The sequence below is a fragment of the Capra hircus genome, unplaced genomic scaffold (assembly GCF_001704415.2).
Source record: "Capra hircus breed San Clemente unplaced genomic scaffold, ASM170441v1, whole genome shotgun sequence".
NCBI lineage: Eukaryota > Metazoa > Chordata > Mammalia > Artiodactyla > Bovidae > Capra > Capra hircus.
Window position 1 is genome coordinate 547,401 of NW_017190073.1, and position 14,573 is coordinate 561,973.

The 14,573-nt window shown below is 40.2% G+C and overlaps 1 protein-coding gene across 3 annotated transcripts in view; it reads left to right on the forward strand.

The window, feature by feature from the left end:
* The window catches only part of VAMP7 (vesicle associated membrane protein 7), an 86,567-nt gene that overhangs the window by 53,735 nt on the left and 18,259 nt on the right, over nt 1-14,573 (forward strand). The window lies entirely within an intron of this gene.

Sequence of the window (14,573 nt, forward strand, 5' to 3'; positions counted from 1 at the left end):
TCTCTGGAGTGCAATGAAGTGTCCAGTAATGAGTTTTGAGATGTCAATGGGTTTGGTATAACAGGGCAGCCTGTATATTGAAGCTCAGGGCTATGTTCCTGTGTTGCTGGCGAATTTGCATGGTATGTCTTGCTCTGGAACTTGTTGGCCCTTGGGTGGTGCTTGGTTCAGTGTAGGTATGGAGACATTTGATGAGCTCCTATCAATTAATGTTCCCTGGATTCAGGAGTTGTCTGGTATTCTCAGGTTTTGGACTTAAGCCTCCTGCCTCTGGTTTTCAGTCTTATTCTTAGAGTAGCCTCAAGACTTCTCCATCTATACAGCACTGATGATAAAACATCTAGGTTAATGATGAAAAGTTTCTCCACAGTGAGGGATACCCGGAGAGGTACTCAGAGTTACATGGAGAAGAGAAGAGGGAGGAGGGAGATAGAAGTTTCCAGAAGGAGAAGATGGGGAATCAAAAGGGGAGAGAGCAAGCTAGCCAGTAATCACTTCCCTTTGCTCTCCACAGTCTGGACCCCTCAGAGATGTTCACGGAGTTAACACAGAGAAGAGAAGAGGGAGGAAGGAGACAGAGGTGTCCAGGAGGATAAATGGAATCAAAAGGAGAGAGACAGATCCTGCCAGTAATCCCTTCCCTAAGTGTTCTCCACAGCTTGGAACACACAAAGAAATTCACAGAGTTGGGTAGAGAAGAAAAGGGGGAGAGGGGAGATAGGGCGACCTGGTGAAGAAGAAGGAAAGTCAATAGGGGGAGAGAACAATCAGACCAGTAATCTCGCTGCCAAGTAAAAATGGATACTGAAGATTGGGTTCTTAAAGGTACAAAGTTCATAACAAATATCAAAAATGAAAGATTAAGAATCTAGAGTAGAGGTTCAGTTCAGTCGCTCAGTCGTGTCCGACTCTTTGCGACCCCATGAATCGCAGCACGCCAGGCCTCTGTCCATCACCAACTCCTGGAGTTCACTCAGATTCATGTCCATCGAGTCAGTGATGCCATCCAGCCATCTCATCCTCTGTCGTCCCATACTCCTCCTGCCCCTAAGCCCTCCCAGCATCAGAGTCTTTTCCAAAGAGTCAACTCTTCGCATGAGGTGGCCAAAGTACTGGAGTTTCAGCTCTAGGATCATTCGTTCCAAAGAAATCCCAAGGCTGATCTCCTTCAGAATGGACTGGTTGGATCTCCTTGCAGTCCAAGGGACTCTCAAGAGTCTTCTCCAACACCACAGTTCAAACACATCAATTCTTTGGCGCTCAGCCTTCTTCACAGTCCAGCTCTAACATCCATACATGACTACTGGAAAAACCATAGCCTTGACTAGATGGACCTTAGTTGGCAAAGTAATGTCTCTGCTTTTGAATATGCTGTCTAGGTTGGTCATAACTTTTCTTCCAAGGAGTAAGCGTCTTTTAATTTCATGGCTGCAGTCACCATTTGCAGTGATTTTGGAGCCCAAAAAAAGAAAGTCTGACACTGTTTCCACTGTTTCCCCATCTATTTCCCATGAAGTGATGGGACCAGATGCCATGATCGTTTTCTGAATGTTGAGCTTTAAGCCAACTTCTTCATTCTCCTCTTTCACTTTCATCAAGAGGCTCTTTAGCTCCTCTTCACTTTCTGCCATAAGGGTGGTGTCATCTGCATATCTGAGGTTATTGATATTTCTCCTGGCAATCTTGATTACAGCTTGTGCTTCTTCCAGCCCAGCGTTTCTCAAGATGTACTCTGCATGTAAGTTCAATAAGCAGCATGACAATATACAGCCTTGACCCACTCCTTTTCCTATTTGGAACCAGTCTGTTGTTCCATGTCCAGTTCTAACTGTTGCTGCCTGACCTGCATACAGATTTCTCAAGAGGCAGGTCAGATGGTCTGGTATTCCCATCTCTTTCAGAATTTTCCACAGTTTATTGTGATCCACATAGTCAAAGGCTTTGGCATAGTCAATAAAGCTGAAGATGTTTTTCTGGAACTCTCTTGCTTTTTCCATGATCCAGTGGATGCTGGCAATTTGATAAATCCAATAGTAAAAAAAAAAAACACAAAGTCACAAAAATCATGAAATATATATATATGAAGTTTGCTTTAAAAATAGGGTTTTTTTTTCACGGTAATAGTAGATTATAAAAATGAAAATTAAAGGAATAATAGGGGACTGAAAAATAATTTTTTTAATTTATTAAATGATAGTAATTAAAATACATCTAGGACTTTCTCTAGAGCTCTTGTGGACAATGTGGGGTCAGTTCATTTTCAGAGAGTTCCTTGGTCCGGCTATACTTCTCAAGGTCTATAGACCCCTTGCTATGTAGTCTGTGCTAACTACAGGGTTTTAATATATTGCACCTGTCACTTCCAAAGCATTTTCCTATGTTTATTTTAGCTTCTTCTGTTTGCTGGTCTCTTCAGTGTCTAATTTCCACCCTGACACAAGGTGGGGCAGTGGTGGTCAGTTTTTTTAGGCTCACTTGTTCAGTAATGCTATGCGGAGGGAGGAACACTGCAAACAAATAACACTGGTGTATGCTCACAGTGATTCAGCCACATTGGGTTTGCCCCTGCTCACAGCATGTGTGCTTTCCCAGTCTACATTGTTCAGGCTCTAGGCTGTTCTGTGGGGAACTCTGACGTAGGCCCTGGGTTGCATGAACTCCCCAGGTCTAAACTGCTCAGGTTCAGTTTCTCAGGTACTCCACAAAGGCACAGACTTGGTTGGGCCTGCGTTTTGAGCCTGTCTCCGGTCCTAGCAGCTCAGGTGACAAGGTGCTTGGTGAGCACAGTCGCCCCCAGGTGGGCACTGCGACTTATCGCCTCCCTCATCCCAGCCGCTTGATTTTCTGGGTATACAATGGGCATGCCTTCTCAGGTGTGCTGTGTGTCTCTTCTGGGGAGTTGATCTCTGGCTGCGACTATCCCGGTGGATGTCGACAGTCCAGAATCCCACGAAGTCTTGTTAGCAACAAAATCTGCTTGCAGTTTGGTATAGGATGCCTCTCAGAGGCCGTGATTGCCCCCTTCCGGCTCTGGCTGCTGCCTACCTGTCCCTAGCGGGAAATGGGCTGGTCCGCAGCCAGCTATCTCTGCTTAGTCCTTTGTTCTGTGAGTGGGCCTGGTGGTGTCTTACGTTAGGGCTTTTCACTGGATAGCTGTCCCACAGTCTGGATTGCTATCTCCAGCTAGTTCCCTCAGAATGCCATCAGGGCATTCAGGCCCAGTCCTTACCCTATGCAATGCAGCCCTCGCCTCCCTGTCTAGCCCCTCCTGCTAGTGGGGGATGCGAACATCTGGGCTGCTGCTCTGTTGGGAGTTGCTGTTAGGCGCATAATATGTGGGTTTTAATTATTTATTTATTTTTCCTCCCGGTTATTTTGCCCTCTGAGATTCCAAGGCTCGCCACAGACCCGCCAGAGAGAGTGTTTCCCGGTGTTTTGAAACTTTTCTTTTTTTTAAGACTCCCTTCCTGGGACGGATCTCCATCCCTACCTCTTTTATCTCTCTCTTTATCTTTTATACTTTGTCCTACCTACTTTCGAAGACAATGGACTGCCTTCCTGGGTGCCTGATGTCTTCTGCCAGCATTCAGAAGTTGTTTTGTGGAATTTGCTCCGCGTTCAAATGTTCTTTCAACGAATTTGTGGGGGAGAAAGTGATCTCCCTGTCCTATTCCTCTGCCATCCTAGGACTGCCTCCTACTTCCTTGGTTAAAATTATTCCTAAATATTTTATTATTTTATATTATTGTGATTGGGATAGTTTTGTTACTTTTTTGATATTTTGTTGTTATGTAGAAACAACTGGTTTCTGTATGTTGATTTTACATCCTGCAACTTGACTGAATTCATGGATTAGTTTAACAGGTTTTCTGGTTGAATCTTTGAGATGTTCAATGTATAATATCATATTATCTTAAATAATGGCAATTTTACTTCTTCCTTTTCATTTTGGATGCTTTTTATTTCTTTGTCTTGTCTGATTCCTCTAACTAGGATTTCTAGTACTTTATGAATAACAGTGATGAAAGTGGGCACTCTTGTCTTGTTTCTGATATTAGAGGAAACGCTTTCAATATTTCACCATTGAGTATGATGTTAAAACACTGGGTCTGGCATATATAGCCTTTATTATTTTGAAGTAAGTTCTTTCAGTATTCAAGTTGTTGAGAGTTTTTGTCATGAAATTATGCTGTATTTTATCAGTTGTATTTTTTGCATTTTTTGAGATGATCATAAATAGTTTTCATTCTATTAACATGGATATCACATGTATTGACTTGTGTATTGTTGAACTACTTGTGTAGTTGAACTATCCTTCCTTCCTAGGGATAAATCCCACCTAGTCATGGTGATTGCTTTGATGTGTTGTCAAATTCAATTTGGTATTTTTTTTTTTTAGGATTTTTGTACCTATATTCATCAAGAGTATTGATTTATTTTCCTTTTTTCATAGTGTCCCAATCTGTCTTTGATATCAGGGTAGTGCTGGCCTTGTAAAATGAGTTTGTGAGTGTTCCCTTCTAAGTTTTTTCGAAGAGTTTGAGATGAATTGCCATTCATTTTTCTTTAAATATTTGGTAGAATTCACTAGTGAAGCTGTTTGGTACTGGGATTTTGATTACTGGTTCAGTCTCCTTAGGAGACCTTGGTTCAATTCCTGGGTTGGAAGATCCCCTGGAGAAGGGATAGGCTACCCACTCCAGTATTCTTGGGATTCCCTTGTGGCTCAGCTGGTAAAGAATCTACCTGCAATGCAGGAGACCTGGGTTCGATCCCTGGGTTGGGAAGATCTCCTGGAGAAGGGAAAGGCTACCCACGCCAGTACTGTAGCTTGGAGAATTGCATGGACTGTATAGTCCATGGGGTCGCAAAGAGGCAGACATGACTGAGTGACTTTCACTTTCACTTTCAGTCTCCTTATTCATTATTACAATGTTAATACTTTATTTCTTTCTGATTCAGTCTTGATAGGCTGTATGTTTCTAGAAATGATTTCATTTCTTCTAGGTTATCCAGTTTGTTGGCATATAACTATTCATAAGTGAAGTGAAGTCACTCAGTCGTGTCCAAATCTTTGTGACCCCATGGACTGTAGCCTACCAGGCTCTGAGGAGCCTCTCAGTCCATGAAATTTTCCAGGCAAGAGTACTGGAGTGGGTTTCCATTTCCTTCTCCAGGGGATCTTCCCAACCTAGGGATCGAACCCGGGTCTCTCACACTGTAGGCAGATGCTTTACCGTCTGAGCCACCAGGGAAGCCATAACTATTCATAGTAGTCTCTAATGATTCTTTGTATTTCTGAGCTATCAGTTGTGATGTCTTCCCTTTTATTTCAGGTTTTATTTATTTGGGTCCTCTCAGTCTAGCCAAAGCTTAGTCAGTTTTGTTTCTCTTTTCAGAAAACCAGTTCATAGTTTTCTTGGTATATTCTGTTGCATTTTTTGGCCTCTATTTCAGTTAATTTCCACCATAAGTTTTGTTATTTCCTTTCTTATGCTAATTTTTGGCTTACTTTGTTCTTTTTCTAATTCTTTGAATTGTAAAGTTTAGTTGCTTTCTAATTTCTTGATATATTCATTTTTCACTATAAATTTCCCTTTCAGACTGTTTTTGCACCATCCTATATGTTTTAGTGTGTTGTCTTTCCATTTTTACTTGTTTGAAGTTTTTTTAAATTTTTATTTGCATTCTGATTTATTTTTGGATCCATTGGTTGTTTAGGAGTGTGTTATTTAGGTTCCACATATTTGAAGATTTTCTAACTTTCCTTTTAGTATTGATTTCTAGTTTCATGCCATTGTGGACAGAAAAGATAGTATGGTTTAATCTTCTTAAATTAGTTAAGACTTGCTTTGTATTATATCATGTAGTCTATCCTGGAGAATGTTCTGTGTGCACTTGAGAAGAATGTGTATTCTGCTGCTGTTGGATGGAATGTTTCTTACATGTTTGTTAGGTTCACTTGGTCTAATATATGTTTCAAATCCACTGTTTCTTTTTTGATTTTCTGTCTGGATGACCTATTCATTGCTGAAGGTAGGGTATTGAAGTAGATATTAAGAAGAGATGGCAAGAATACACAGAAGAACTCTACAAAAAAGATCTTCACGACCCAGATAATCACGATGGTGTGATCACTCACCTAGAGCCAGACATCCTGGAATGTGAAGTCAAGTGGGCCTTAGAAAGCATCATGACAAACAAAGCGAGTGCAGGTGATGGAATTCCAGTTGAGCTATTTCAAATCCTGAAAGATGATGCTGTGAAAGTACTGCACTCAATATGCCAGCAAATTTGGAAAACTCAGCAGTGGCCACAGGACTGGAAAAGGTCAATTTTCATTCCAATCCCAAAGAAAGGCAATGCCAAAGAATGCTCAAACTACTGCACAATTGCACTCATCTCACACGCTATTAAAGTAATGCTCAACATTCTCCAAGCCAGGCTTCAGCAATACATGAACCATGAACTTCCAGATGTTCAAGCTGATTTTAGGAAAGGCAGAGGAACCAGAGATCAAATTGCCAGCATCCGCTGGATCATGGAAAAAGCAAGAGAGTTCCAGAAAAAACATCTATTTCTGCTTTATTGACTATGCCACAGCCTTTGACTGTGTGGATCACAATAAACTGTGGAAAATTCTTCAAGAGACTACCAGACCACCTAATCTGCCTCTTGAGAAATCTGTATGCAGGTCAGGAAGCAACAGTTAGAACTGGACATGGAAAAACAGACTGGTTCCAAATAGGAAAAGGAGTACGTCAAGGCTGTATATTGTCACCCTGCTTATTTAACTTATATGCAGAGTACATCATGAGAAACGCTGGGCTGGAAGAAGCACAAGCTGGAATCAAGATTGCCAGGAGAAATATCAATAACCTCAGATATGCAAATGACACCACTCTTATGGCAGAAAGTGAAGAGGAGCTAAAGAGCCTCTTGATGAAAGTGAAAGAGGAGAGTGAAAAATTTGGCTTAAAGCTCAACATTCAGAAAACGAAGATCATGGCATCCATCATTTCATGGGAAATAGATGGGGAAACAGTGGAAACAGTGTCAGACTTTATTTTTTTGAGCTCCAAAATCACTGCAGATGGTGACTGAAACCATGAAATTAAAAGACGCTTACTCCTTGGAAGGAAAGTTATGACCAACCTAGATAGCATATTAGAAAGCAGAGATATTACTTTGCCAACAAAGGCCAGTCTAGTCAAGGCTATGGTTTTTCCAGTAGTTATGTATGGATGTGAGAGTTGGTCTGTGAAGAAAGCTGAGTCCCGTAGAATTGATGCTTTTGAACTGTGGTGTTGGAGAAGACTCTTCTGAGTCCCTTGGACTGCAGGGAGACCAAACCAGTCCATCCTAAAGGAGATAAGTCCTGGGTGTTCATTGGAAGGACTGATGCTGAGGCTGAAACTACAATACTTTGGCCACCTCATTTGTAGAGTTGATTCATTGGAAAAGACTCTGATGCTGGGAGGGATTGGGGGCAGGAGGAGAAGGGGACGACAGAGGATGAGATGGCTGGATGGCATCACCCACTCAATGGATGTGAGTTTGAGTGAACTCCAGGAGTTGGTGATGGACAGGGAGGCCTGGTGTGCTGTGATTCATGGGGTTGCAAAGATACTGACATGACTGAGCGACTGAGCTGAACTGAATATTATTGTATTGTCTGTTTCTCCATTCAGATCTTTCAATATTAGCTGAAGATAATTAGGTTCTCTGATGTATGATTGTTATATCTTCTTAATGAATTGATTACTTTATTATTATTTTTTTATTTTTAATATAAATTTATTTATTTTAATTGGAGGTTAATTACTTTACAATATTTTATTGGTTTTGCCATACATCAACATGAATCCACCATAGGTATACACGTGTTCCCCATCCTGAAACCCCCTCCCACCTCCCTCCCCATACCATCCCTCTGGGAGAATGGCATTTAAACATGTATAATATCATATATGAAATGAATCGCCAGTCCAGGTATGATGCATGATACTGGATGCTTGGGGCTGGTGTACTTTATTATTTTATAATGACCTTATTTATCTCTTGGTAACATTTTTGGGGGCTTCCCTTGTTTCTCAGCTGGTAAAGACTCCGCCTGCAATGTGGGAGACCTGGGTTCGATTCCTGGGTTGGGAAGATACCCTGGAGAAAGAAAAGGCTATCTCCTCCAGTATTCTGGCCTAGAGAATTCCACGTACAGTCTTATTTTGTGTGATATTAAGTATAGTTATCCCCACTTTCTTTTGGTTTCCACTTGCATGGAATATGTTTTCCCATTCCTTCACTTTGAGTCTGTGTGTGTACTTTAGTCTGAAGTGAGTCTCTTGGAGGCAGTATATAGTTGGGTCTTCTTTTTTTTTTCCTAATCTGTCCAACCACTCTGTGCCTTTTGATTGGTGAATTCAATCTATTTATAGTTTGATTAATTATTGATATGAAAAGACTTACTGATTACATCTAATTCATTGCTTTTTGGCTGTTTTATAGTTTCATTGCTCCTTTTTTCCTCTATTTATGCTTGCTTTTTAAAAATTGGTAAGTTTCTGTAGTAGTGTCCTCTATTTCCCCTTTCTTTGTCTTCTGTGAGTCTGATATAAATTTTTGTTTTATGGCTTCCACTGGGCTTAAATAAAGAATATTATAGATAAAGCAGCCCATTTAAAACTGATAGCAACTTAATTTTGCATACAAAAGCTCCACTCATTTTCTGTCCCTCTTATATTTTTGCTATCACACTTTGCCTCTTTTTATATTGTGTATTCATTAACAAATTATAGTAGCTGTAGTTATTTTTAATACTCTTTTGCTTTAACTTTGACACCATCATATTACAGAATTAGTCTTCTAAATCAGCGTATTTACCTTTACCAGTGTATTATATAGTTTTATATGTTTTCATGTCACTAATTAACATCTTTTCCTTATAGCATTTCTGCATTGTGAGTCTGGTGGTGATGAAATCCTTCAGATTTTGTTTGTCTGGGAATATCTGTATTCCTCCTTCATATCTGAAGGATAACTTTTCTGTACTATTCTTGGCTGGAAATGTTTTTCATTCAACATTTTGAATGTGTCATTTTGCTCTCTCCTGGCTTGTAGGGTTTCAGCTGAGAAAACTGCTGATAACCTAATGGGGATTCTTTTTTAGGTCACAGTCTTTTTCTCTGGGTGCTTTTAGGATTTTTCTTTATCTTTGTTGTTTTGACAATATCATTATGATTTATCTTAATAAAGTCTTTTTGCATTAAGACAATAGGGTGATTAGCATCATGAATTTTGATGTCCAAGTTTCTCTTCAAGTTTGGGAAGTTCTCAGCTACTTTTTTGCCTTTGATCCCTCTCTTTTCCCTCTGGAACCCCAGTTATTCTAATATTTGTATGTCTAATAGAATCCTATAGATCCATAGGCTTTCTTTACTCTTTTCCATTATTTTTTCTTTGTTATCCTTTAACTTCAGATTTCCTATCCTCTAGCTCATTTGTTCTGTCTTCCACTCAGTCTGTTCTGAGATAGATACTCTGTATTCCGTTTTTTATTTCATTCATTGAATTCTTCAGCTCCAGAATTTCTGTTTGGTTCTTTTCCATGATTTCTATCTCTTCATTAAGATTCAGATTTTGTTCATGTACTGTTTTCCTTATTTTGTTGAATTGTCTTTCTGTGTTTTCTTGCTGCTGTTTGGTTTCTTCAAAACTGCTCTTTTGAATTCTTTTATCAGCTAAATCACAAAATTTTATGTCTTTGATTTTGGCTATTGGTGAATGATTATCTTTTGGTGATGTCATGTGTTTTCTTAATTCTTAATGTTGCTTGGAGTTTTGTGTCACTCCTTTCATATAAGAAGTATGAGACTTCTCCTCACATCTTTATTAGTTCCCTTCAGGTGGGAAATTCTATTCATAAATCCTGTTATATCTGGGATTTTCTCTGACTTTGTGTTGACATACCATGCTCCATGCTTCTTGCTCCCTCTTGTGGCATAATTTTTAAGCTTTTGTGTCTTCTCTGGTTTTATAGCTCACCAGGGTGTCTGCTAGAAACATCTCTTTTGTTTTGCTGAAGATAACACTACAACTCAAGTATATAGTTTCTCCCTTGCACATAGACCCTGGTAAGACACTTTGAGATAACTCTTTTTATTGGAGCTTGCTCTTGCCACTGAACTCAGGAGTATGTATAAGGAGATAGCTGGAGAGTAGGGGGAGGTATGAGTCTTGCACTCTGGGCATTGCAGGTGATTGTGGGACTGGTGAAGGGCTCATGGGGTGAGGGTTTCCCATAAACTTGTGAATGGGCTTTCTGCTGAAGTCCTGAACACAATCATCAGGAACCATATCCTTTAATAGTGTTTGATATTCTTACCTGCTTCTTTCCTGATCTCCTCCGTTCCATCTCCCCACAGTCATGGAAATCCAGCCTCAGATTTGTTTTGTTTTGCTCAAGTACCATGCTGGACTCTACCTCAGCAAGGCTGAACTTCTACTAATTCTCTTTTGTCCTTGGCTGCCTGCCCAAGTCAGCACTATTCAGATTTTCCCTAACCCCACCATGGCCAAGAGGGGTTGGGGCAGATCACGAGTCCTGCTGATTCTACAGCCTGTGTGATGGTCTATCTGCCTGTTACCAATGTACAGGTGGATGAGAATCCTCCCAGGGCCCTTGGCATATGATGCTGGACCCCAAAATTCTAACAGAGAGACTCTTATTCATGGATAGATGTATAATTAGTTGCTTAAAAGGAGGGAGAAAAGAAGCAATGTCTTATGCTATTATGTTGCTGACATCATCCCACTTTTCCTTATTATGTTCAGAGTTGAGCTCAATCTCTATCCTCTATTGCAGTAGTCTTTTTTTTTTTTTTTTTTTTTTGCTGCACCACATGGTGTGTGGGATCTTAGTTCCCCTACCACAGATCAAACCCATGCACCGTCATTGGAAGCATACAGTCTTAACCACTGAACTGCCAGGGAAGTCCCTGTTGCAATAGTCTTGAATAAAGTCTTTCTTACCATTTTTGATGAGCAGAATTATTTCTTTTTAATAATATTTCTCGTCCATCATCTTTCTTGCCTTGTTCCCATTTTTTATGCTATTGTAAATGGAATTTTTCTTTCATGCTTGGATTTTTCATTGCTTTTTGTATAGCAATGTAGTCGGTTTTTGTATTTTGATCTTGTACAACCTTGTTAAATTCATTTACTTTAATCGTTCCTTATGATTTTATATATACAGGATCATACCATTGGAAAATAGAGTTTTAATTCTTCCTTTCCAGTCTGGATAATTTTCATTTCTTTCTCTTGTCTAATTGCCCTAACTAGAACCTCCAGTACAGTGTTGAATAAAAGCAGCAACAGCAGATATGCTTGTCTTATACCTGATCTTAGGAAGCTTTCACAGTTATGTATGATGTTAGCTGTGGTCTTTCACAGATGCCATTCATTGGATTGTGGAAGTGTCCTTCTATTTTTTGTTTGTTGGGTTATCATGTAAAGGTGTTGGATTTTATCAGGTGCTTTTTGCATCTGTTGAGATGTTCATGTTGTATTGTCCTTTATTTTATTCATACATTGCAATCATTGATTTTTGAGTATGAAAGTAACCTTGCATTTCTGAAACAAATGCCACTTCATCATGGTTTATAATTGTTTTTATATATTGCTAGATTCATTTTACCAGTACTTTACTAAGGGCTTTTTTATGTATATTCATAAGATATATTGATGTATTATTTTCTTGTAATATCTTTATCTGGTTTTGATACTACACTGTTATTGACTTCATCAGATAAGTTTTGAGTATTCCCCCTTCTATTTTTATAAGAATTTGTGAAAACTGATATTAATTCTTGAAACGTTTGGTAGAATTCACCCTTAAAGCCATTTGTGCCTGTACTTCTGTTTGTGCAAAGTTTAAGAATTACGGATTGAATCTCTTTGTTGTAGCTCTATTCAGATATTCTATTTCTTCTTGAGTCTGTTTACGTGGTTTGTGTCTTCCTAGGAATTTATCCATTTCATTTTTCTAATGTGTGACATACTCTTGCTCATAGTATTCTCTTAGGATCCCTTTCATTTCTGTGAAGTTGATAGTGATTTTTTTAGTAATTTGAGAATTTTCTTTCTTTTTTTTGGTCTGTTTATGCAAATATTTGTCAGATTTGTTGATGTTTTCAAACCTACTTTTGGTTTCATTGATTTCCTCTGTTGTTTTGCTGATATTTTTTCTGCTCTAATGTTTATTATCTTCTTCCCCTTTTTAGCTTTGGATTTAGTTTGCTCTTCTTTTTCCAGTTCCTTAAGGTAAAAAGATAGGTTATTAATTTGAGATCTTTTGTCTTAGTCAACTTGCTGCTGCTGCTGCTGCTGCTAAGTCGCTTCAGTCATGTCCGACTCTGTGCGACCCCATAGACGGCAGCCCACTAGGCTCCCCCGTCCCTGGGATTCTCCAGGCAAGAACACTGGAGTGGGTTGCCATTTCCTTCTCCAGTGCATGAAAGTGAAAAGTGAAAGTGAAGTCACTCAGTTGTGTCCGACTCTTAGTGACCCCATGGACTGCAGTCTTTCAGGCTCCTCCGTCCATGGGATTCTCCAGGCAAGAGTACTGAAGTGGGGTGGCATTGCCTTCTCCCCTTAGTCAACTTAGAGTACTATAAAAAGTACCACAGACTGGGTAGCTTAAACAACAGAAAGTGATTGTCTCACAGTTCTGGAGACTGGAAATCCAAGATCAGGGTGCCTGCATGGTTGGGTCCTGGTGGGAACTGTCTTCCCAGCTTGCAGATTGTGCCTTATCACTGTGTCCTCAGATAGCTGGAAATAAAATAGGGAACAAGCTCTCTGGTGTTTCTTCTTGGAAGGACATGAATCCCATCATAATCCTGCATGACCTTATCTAAACCTAATGATTTCCCAAAAGCCCCATCTCTGAATTAGGGGTTAGGGCTTCATTATATGAATTTGTAGGGACGCAGTTCAGTCTATACCATTTTCTTCTCTTTAATGTAGGTGTTTGCTGCTATAAATTTTCTTCTGTGCACTGCTTTTACTTCATCTCATAAGTTTTTCTTCTGTTACTGATTTCTAATTGCATTCTCTTGTTGAGTGAAACAGCTGAGCTCACCCTTCCTCAGGTGTCTAATGTCTGTTCTTTTTCCTGTGTCTGGATCACACTTTCCTGTTTCTTTTCATCTCATATATATTTTAATTGGACAGTTTAGATAATGTAGTAACTCTGCGCTCTCTTTCCCAACTCCCAGGGTTTGTTGTTTACTTGTGTAGTGACTTGGCTGGACTTTTTCTTTGAAGTCTGTTTCTCCCACAGTGTGCAGCCTCCAGTGTCACTTCTCAGAGGGAACAGCCTTGGGCATGCCCACAGTCACCCTGGAATGACAGAGCGCTCTTGGTTTCTTTTCCTGATCTCCCTATTAAGCCTGCCTTTGTAGTATCTCACCTAGCTGTTAGCCTCCACTAATTGCAGGCTAGTTGCTCTATTTTTATTTTTCTCACAGTTCCCCAGACATAAATTCCTCCAGTGATCTAATTAGGTTTGTGTTCCCTTGTCTTTGTGGCTAGTCTTAGGTGTTTGTTTTGACTTCAGGAGGGCTCTTCTTAGCTGATTCTTCCCCAAATACTCTGTTAACTTCCAGCTGTCCCATAGTTTTAACTTGTTATTCCCATGAAGCTACCAGCCTCATTGTCATTGCTTACATCCAAAATCTTCATTGTTTTTTTTAAATGTATATTTTTAAAATTAATTGATTTATTTTAATTGGAGGCTAATTACTTTACAGTATTGTAGTGGTTTCTGCCATACGTTGACATGAATCAGCCATGGGTGTACAGCATTGTTTTTGACAGCACCCTTAGGCTTGAACTTGCCCATACTCTGTTCCAAATAAAGTCTGAACTCTCAGGGAAGATCTGTTCCTAAGGCCTGCCTTTCCCCATGGGAACAATCTATGAACCACTGCCCTTGTGCTGTGGATATGGGCAACGAAGTGCTTCTCTTAGAGTGACACCCTTGCTCTGCTATTGGACTGCTGGGTAACCCCGGTCTTCTTGGTTTGCCCCCTCCCAGTGTGGAACCTCTGCTCTATGAGTTATGTCAGGGCAGGGGCACTTACAGCCCAGGGTTCTTGTCCTGCCTCCTGTGGTAGAGCTTCGGCCCTGTGTGTGTGTGTGGCGGGTGGGGGGGGGGGGCTTGGTAGAGGGAGGAGCCCTCACACCTACCATCTATGCCATGCTCGAATAGAGCTTCTGCCTCACGGACCTGGGGCTGGGGTAAGGCAGAAGGAGAAATGCTGATGAGTTGCCCCTCATGGGGAGAAATCATAAATTTTGAATGGGACCTGAGGGAAAAGAGAGCTCCCAGGCTTTATTTGCCAGAAGTAGAGCTGCCATTTCACTGAACTGAAGGATGAAGTAGATCGTGGCTCAAATGCCCGAGACTCTCACTGTTCTCACTGAGAGTTCATTGATTTTCTTGTATAAATGTTTCTCCATTTGCTGTATGCCCTTAGGACAGTCACAGTTTTCACAGACTTTGAATTGTT